We start from the raw sequence: 8,854 nt of genomic DNA on the forward strand, positions 1-8,854 counted from the left end.
TCTCTATCTATCTGTTTCTTTGGGGTCCTTTTTTTAAATGTTTTCACCCAAGATTCATGCAACCTTTAACCATGAGTCACGCAATTTCCAGTTGAATCCAATTAGATAGATAAATAGATAGATAGATAGATAGATAGATAGATAGATAGATAGATAGATAGATAGATAGTGGAAGGCAGAAAGATGAGCCCAAGGACAGTGAGCAGCAGATGAAGAGATAGACAAGGGATTAATTGAAGACTGATAGATTGCCAGACAGTATATAGCGAGAGAGATACTGGCAAGCAGAGAGAAAAATCTATCTATCATAGATAGATAGATAGATAGATAGATAGATAGATAGATAGATAGATAGATAGTGGAAGGCAGAAAGATGAGCCCAAGGACAGTGAGCAGCAGATGAAGAGATAGACAAGGGATTAATTGAAGACTGATAGATTGCCAGACAGTATATAGCGAGAGAGATACTGGCAAGCAGAGAGAAAAATCTATCTATCTATCTATCTATCTATCTATCTATCTATCTATCTATCTATCTATCTATCTATCTACTGTCTGACAATCTATCAGTCCTCAATTAATCTATGTCTATCCACACAACTTTCACCCATGAGTCACTCAATTTCCAATTGAATCCAATTAGAAAAATCCATCTGTCTGCCTGCCAGTATCTATCTATACTGTCTGGCAATCTATCAGTCTTCAATGAATCCCTTGTCTATCTCTTCATCTGCTGCTCACTGTTCTTGGGTTCATCTGTCTGCCTTCCACTATCTATCTATCTATCTATCTATCTATCTATCTATCTATCTATCTATCTATCTATCTATCTATCTATCTCTTTATCTATTTCTGTTATCTTCTGTCTATTGACTGATTTTACAGTGTATCTGGGCAATTAATAAAGAAAACAATATGATGTGTATACAGAAGTGTTGCGTAGACTAGATGATCACTATAGTTGTTTAGATATCATATCTATATTGAACCATAATAAGAAAGTTGACCTGTCTATGGCCTGTTTGAGCTGACAATACAAGACAAACAGATTGCACAACCTTCTGTGTTTTGGATGAGTTGTAGGAATATGAAATATCTTACAATCAACATGTCAGAAACATCTCAGTGGAAACCACAAAACATCAGTTGCAGTGGGGCTGTTCGCATGTTGCAAGGGTTCAATGATTGTTTAGGTCCAGAGTATTGGGTAAAGCAGTTCTACCTACCCAAACCCCCCCCCAGAAATCTACTCTGACCTCTACCCCTATGTCCCGGCTTGTAAACGGTCCGTCAGCATCCTCACGTATACCGCAAGGCTATGGGCCCTACATTGTACTTGATGATACCAGTGGGCCGCTGCACCAGAGTGTAGCAGTGAAGAGGCAGCAGGTCCTGGTCTTGTAGTCTGGAAGGAGCCTTTGTATACAACCTCCTCCATATTTTATAATTGTATGTTTATATGAGCCCACACACAAATATTTAGATTTCTGTAGAACTTAGATAGATAAATAGTAGAGATGCACAGAAATGGAAATTTCAAAGCCGAAACGAAACCTAAATTTAAAAGAAATGTCAGGCTGAAAACCGAAACCGAAAATGTTTTTATTTTAATTTTTTCACATTTTTTAAAATATTTTTTTATTTCTTTTTTTCTAAACGTTTTAATTTTTATATTCATTTTTATTTATTTATTAATTTTTTATTAAATATTTGTATTTTTTACTTTACTTTTAGGGGCAGGATATAGATCACTTCTAATCCATTCATATTGGAGGATATAGTAACCATACTCTGTCCTCAATTATCTACAAACACTCAGTGATCACTGATCACTGACTGCCTGTACCTACTCTGCCTGTACCTGTCACAGAAGGCTGAGCGAGCGATGCAGTGAGGAGAGCTCAGCCTCCTGTGACAGTGCGGGCTGTCTCCGCCCACACACCGCTCTGCCGGACTGTGACAGGGGGCTGAGCGGTTCGGGGAGGAGAGACGCCGGCCGCTCACTGCACCTCCTACCGCAGCGCTTGGCCGCCTGTGACAGTTTATCTCCTCCCCGCTGGGACACTGAGCAGCGCCCAGAGGGGAGGAAAGAAAGCACGGATGCACCGCTGTATCGGCAGAAAAATGGCACTTTCGACATTTAGCCAAAAGTGCCATTTCCGGCCGATCTTTTTCGGCTGCCGATATATCGGTGCATCCCTAATAAATAGTACAATCTGCTTCTCCGATATACTATCTATGGACTCCACCTCCAAATGAATGAGTTCAGATGTTTCCAGTGTAGGGCACTGTTAATGCTACGGCACACAAAGGCACCTTAGACACCATACCGGTGTGGTAATAGTTTGGGGAAAGACCTTTTCTGTTCCAGGAGACTGTGCGGCTGTGTACCAAGCCAGCTCCATAAAGACATGGTTTGACATGGTTTCTCTCTCTCTCTCTCTCTCTCTCTCTTTTCCATATCCTGTCTGAATCTAGCAATCTTTGTTGTTTTACTTTCATTATGATTGATTTTGAATGATTTTGTGGGATCCAATCAAAGCTGCAAAAATCTGCCATTATGATTCTGAAGTAAAATTGGGGACTCTGATGTTAAAGGGGGGACTCTGATGTTAAAGGGGGGACTCTGATGTGAAATGGGGGACTCTGGTGTGAAATAGAGGACTATGACGTTAAAGGGGGGACTCTGATGTAAAATAGGGGATTCTGATGTGAAATGGGGGGACTCTGATGTGAGATGGGGGGACACTCATGTGAAATGGGGGACTCTGGTGTGAAATGGGGGACTGTGCTGTGAAATGGGGGGCTCTGATGTGAAAGTGGGGATTCTGCTGTAAAAGGTGGGACTCTAGTGTGAAATGGAGGACTGTGCTGTAAAAGGAGGACTCTGATGTAAAATGGTCGATTCTGATGGTGAATGGGGGAACTCTGATGTGAAATGGGGGAACTCTGATGTGAAATGGGGGGCTCTGATGTGAAATGGGGGGCTCTGATGTGAAAGTGGGGATTCTGCTGTAAAAGGTGGTGCTCTGATGTGAAGGGGGAACCTCATTTTTTTGTGGTTTTGCATGGCATCCCACCCTTAAAATCCATACCAGACCCCTATCTGGGATTTTGGAGGGGCCACACGTTTTTTTTCACATTTTAGACTGGGGGTGCCTGGAGATTCTGCGTATTTCCAAGGGTGCCTTGGCTGAAAAAAAAGCTCAGAAATGCTGGTCTAGGTTTCCAAAGTAAATCTAAAGAAAATAAAGACATTTGTATTCCCCTCCAGCAACCAATCAGGTGCGAGCTGTGATCAGTCTAGTTTGGGTAAGAATATAAAAGGCAGACTCTTGTGCTATGGAAAGCTATTCCTGGTCTCTGGGTTTAGAGATATTTATATTTCATATACTCATAGCATATACAATTCAGTAAAGTCATGTATGGCGGAGGGGGCCGGACGATGGTCATTGTTTGGGCAGGAATATGAACATGGAAACATTTAACCACGTATGTGCTGGCTTTGTTGGAAGGCAGCCAGCACCGGAGCAATACATTGTGTATCTGGAGAAACCCTTTGTGTTGCTGACAGAAGGAAAACATGGACAGATCTACACATAGCAAAAGTAACGTGAAATCCTGCACTGGGCATTGGAAACTTTATAACTAACTAAAACTAGTCATACACATAACGACTACCCCCTCCCCTCCCCCACCAAGGCTGTATTTAGGCATCAAGCTGCCCTAGGGGCACCTGATTTGCCTCTTTGCACAAGATTCTCTCATTGTATCCGGCAATTATTTTAATTCAATTCTTAAATGTAAATTCAAGATTGTGCTTTTGTAAGCAGCGTGTGCTCTGCTATATATTTAGCTGTACAAACTATCAAACAAGAGAAAATAGAGATGGGTTCATGTTTCTTGTACTGCAGATAGTCTTCTGACTCTTCTCAACATCCCCTGCACACATAGGGTTGCCCACCTTTTTCTTTCAACGAAACCCAAAAACTTTAGCGACACACGGACATTTTTGGGGGAGAACGAGTATTTGCGGTGAGGGGCAAGTAGCCCCTATCTTAATTTTGGTTGCCCCTGTCCGCCTGACATCATATGTCCGGGTTTCAGCTGCCATGAAACCCGGACACAGCATTCAAAACCCCAGGGATCCCAACCTGAAATAAGTCATTTCAGGGAGGTGCCCTTCTCATTTCAGGGAGGTGCCCTTCTCATTTCAGGGAGGTGCCCTTCTCATTTCAGGGAGGTGCCTTTCTCATTTCAGGGAGGCGCCCTTCTCATTTCAGGGAGGTGCCCTCTGTCAGCCCCCTCTCCGCAGGGGGTGAAACAACAAGGAGGAGAGCACCCCCCTGATATGATGGCATGATGGCAGATAGCTAATGCTTCCTTTGCTATCTGCTGTTTTTTTAGTGTTCTGACAGCTGCTACCATCAGGACAAAAAAAAAACACAGCATAGGAATGCAGATTGCTATTGGCTATTTCAATTTGCAATAGCCAATAGCAAGCTGGCTATTGCACCCGCCCTCTGCTGCTGTCAGCAGAGGTGGACCTGATGGAGCACAGCATAGGAATGCAGATTGCTATTGGCTATTTCAATTTGCAATAGCCAATAGCAAGCTGGCTATTGCACCCGCCCTCTGCTGCTGTCAGCAGAGGTGGACCTGATGGAGAACAATAGCTAGTCTGCTATTGGCTATTGCAAATTGAACTAGCCAATAGCAATCTGTTTGGTTACTATCTGCACTTTCTGGTTGCTGTGTGTGCATTCCAGTTATCATGGGTGCTTTCCTGTTGTTATGGGTGCCTTCTGATTGTTATAGCTGCTTTTTAGTTACTATGGGTGCTGGTTATTGTGGGTGTGTGCTGGTTATTGTGGGTGTTTTCTGGTTATTGTGGGTGCTTTCTGGTTGCTATGGGTGCCTTCTGATTGTTATGGCTGCTTTTTGGTTACTATGGGTGCTTTCTGGTTGCTATGTCTGCATTCCAGTAACTACGGGTGCTTTCCAGTAACTACGGGTGCTTTCCAGTTACTAGGGGGGCTTTCCAGTTACTATGTGTACCTTCCGGTTGCTCTGGGGGCTTTCCAGTTGCTGTGGGTTACTGCACTTTGCACACCACGGTACATTTTATATTCCATCCCATAATAGTTCTCTGGGAAGGTGCTGCTTGCAGAGTGAGGAGGGTGTATGGAATGCTGTGAGGTGCTGCATTCTGGTATCTTCAGCTGCAAGGCAGGAAACACTACAGGAACAGGAAAGAGTTGAGTGCCTGAAAGTTGGTCAGGCCGGCTAAAAAGGTTCAGTGACCTTCCACTGAGTTCTGCGTCTTCCGTCCCCTTTCACATATTTCTCACTTTTGATCTCGGAGGATTTGATGGAGGGATTGCTCAGAGCAAGTCACATGACCTAACGTTCATATTGATACTTTGTTTCATTATGGTGAAATCATTTAATCACTGCTCCTAATTAGGGTTGCCACCTTTTCTTCAAGTGAAACCCGAACACTCTAGCGACACGCGCAGCAAATTGTTGTTTTTTTTTTAGAATATAGAGGAGAGATCAGGGAGAGACAGCCAGGGGAGGGAGTAAGGAGACCGGCTATAGAGGACTACAAATCTCAGCAATACATTATACAGCAATACAAAACAATATGAAGCTACATACTCTATGTTGTTCGGTGGTGGCTCCCTGATGTCTCCAAGGTCTCAGGTGGCCTGTGCGGGCACTCACCAGGGCTTTTGTGGGTTCTCAGGTAGACTCCACGGGCTTTCAGGTGGCTGTGCAGGCTCTCAGGTGGGCTGTGTGCACCCTCAGGTGGACTTTGCGGACTCGCAGGTGCGCTGTGCGGTGTGTCTCCAGGGGTCCGGAGGCGTGCAGCCTGGTGTCAGGAAGACAAAGGAGAAGATGAGCGGGTTGGTACCTGTTTACAGGCACCCATGGTTCACAGTAGGATGCCGCTTCAGGCAAATGCGGCTGCCTGAGCTCCCATGCTTGCTGGGCACCTCAGCAGCCTCATCTGTTAAAAAAAATTAAACTGCCGGTATCGGCACTTAGTGTCTTGTGTCCGGGTGGCACTTGGCCTGCCACCCCGACACAAGACTCAAAAACCGGACTGTCCGGGTGAATCCCAGACAAGTGGCAACCCTACTCCTAATCTAAAGATGACCATAGAGTTGAGAGGGTGGCCATACCTGGAGGTACAACCTGACCATCCACGGGGCAAGCTGGCCGCATAGTGTGTAGAACAGGGTTAGGCAACCTTGGCACTCCAGCTGTTGTGGAAGTACAAGTCCCATGAAGCACTGCAGGACTCTGCAAGCAACAGGCATGACTCCCAAAACTAGTTGGTGTAAAGTGTATCTGCACGTGGAACTTTTTTTTTGGCTATTGTCGGGCAGAGTTGGGGCCCAGTTACACCATAGTATTGCATTAATTGCATGATACTGTGAGATGAACACATGCTATGGCAGAGTGCACCTAGCGTGCATTATTGTGTGCTAGGTGCGTTACATTGCCATTCATTTGAATAGCACCGCAACGTACCTCCTGACAGCCAATGCACGGTACAGCAATACCATGCATTAGGGAGAACAAAGTAGAACATGCACCACCACTACCACACATGGCCGCCGGGAGGTACCTTGGAGTGCCATTCCAATGAATGGCAATGCAACGCACCTAACACACGGCAATGCTTGCTATGTGCGCTGTGTGATAGCATGCTTTAATTACATGGTATCATGTGATTAATGGTACCAATGTGATGTGAACGGGCCCTTACAACACCTACCAGGTTTTTTTTTAGGTCTGTGTCCCAGTAATTGGCAAATTGCAAAGAGGTTCCCACCGCACTCCTTACTGGTATGTCCCTTTTAAAGTGGGTGCTGCAGTGTTGGTGGATGGCGCGACTTCAAATCCAAATAGTAAAGTATATCACCGGCACACAAGAGTAAAAAAGCTCCATGACGACATGCCTGATGAAGTGGCCCCCTAACGTTGCTTTATGACGAGATGTGTGTACATCAATAAAAAAAATGACCACTCATTGAAGATTTGACTTTGGTGTGCCGGTGATATACTTTACTATTTAGTCATTGGCAAATGTCACATGACCAGTGACAAAGACATTCCGTGTAAACTGGGAATCAGTTTTAACTGGAATAAAGAGATGGGATATCAGAACCTCCACATTTGGTCCAGGACTGTCACATTATATACAACTAGCTCCTTAACGCATTTCCTGTGTGTGTTGCCCAACTACCTGCACAAACAGGAAACCGGGGAGAAGGTAATGGCTTAATCTGACATTTGGATTTGGATCCTTAAAAACAGGTCAGGTCACATGTTCAGGAATGACATCCTGTTTCCTGTTCCATAATCAGCATTGTGTCACACACACGGGGTGCCACACAGCTGCTGGCATCCCCTTAAAGAGGACCTGTCATGGCCGGGCTTATGCACAAATCTGAATAAACCCCAACTGGATGAAGTGTAGTTTACTAAAGCACACACAGTACTGATCAATCCTGATCAATCAATAATCATGTATCATAAACAAACTAAAATACAATTTTTACCTTTTTTGCGGTGCAGTGGTGCTGCAGCCATCTTGGTGCCACCTAATGTCTACATGTACTTCAGTGATGGCTGCATGGCATTTTTCGGGGCATAATCCCTGAAGCTGGATTCACACCTAAGCGACCCCTATTCATCGCTTTTTAAACGCGACTTTTTGTTTGGAGCGTTTTGTGCATGTTTTTGCTCGCTTTTTAGGTGCGTATGTTAAGTCGTGCGTTTTTGTGAGCAGATTTTGGCACATTCATGTCAATGAGCAAAATGCGCGTAATACGCATGCAAATAATCACAACACATGTTTTTCAAGCGCTTTTTATTGCATCTATGGGACAAATCGCGCTGAAATCAGCCCCAAAGTAGCTCATGTAGTAATTCCTGCGACAGGCATATTTCTGCTTGCAACAAAATGCTGACATGTGCACTGGGGTCATAGACATGAATGGGACATCTACTGATGTACATGCGACAAACAACTTAGGTGTGAAGGGGGCCTGATCGTGACAACAGCAGCGCATACATGCACAGTATAATGTATGCTGGCACACCTGCTTTGTTCTCCAGTAGGAGAACATGTGGCAAGATGAAATCACATGAGGACAAGCTGGAGACAGGGACAGAGCGTTGTCACCCTATCAAGGCCAGGCTGTACCTACCATACTTGGTGGTCGAGCTCTCTGATGTCACTGGTTGCTAGGAGCTCGGTGGGACGCCATCCAGAGTGTTCTGCTGAGCTCCCTGGCAACGAATGATGTTTGTGAGCTGGCCGGAAAGCCGAACAGAGTATCAGAGGTTGCTACGAGCTCTTGGGGCTCCCCCTGCACTGCTAGGATTAAGTGCTCATTTTGGTCTAGGAAGCCGACTTGCTCTTAGACCGGTTCCTGGAGCCTCTCTTCCTCTCCACTGCAGCAGTCTAAGGTCCCATAAATCATCACATTCTATGCCCAGTGTATAGGACTAGAGCAGTGGTGGCGAACCTTGGCACTGCCTTTGGGAGTTATGTCTGTGGCTGTCAGAGCGTTGCAATGCCTCAAGGGACTTGTAGTTCCAAAACAGCTGGAGTGCCAAGGTTCACCACCACTGGACTAGAGCCTTGGTTCTCAACTGGTGGGTCGCGACCCCATCTTCAGCGGGTCGAGACATGCCTTCCACTTTTCTAGGTGAGATACTCCTCAGCCTCCCCCTAGCGCAGCACCGTCAGTTCTCACGCTGAGCAGCCATTCAAAATATGCTGCCCCGTGCAGAGTGTCAGCTTGAGGTGGCGGGGGGGGGGGGGGGGGGCCGT

This window comes from Nanorana parkeri, unplaced genomic scaffold, assembly GCF_000935625.1.
Source record: "Nanorana parkeri isolate BGI_ZX_2015 unplaced genomic scaffold, ASM93562v1 scaffold106, whole genome shotgun sequence".
NCBI lineage: Eukaryota > Metazoa > Chordata > Amphibia > Anura > Dicroglossidae > Nanorana > Nanorana parkeri.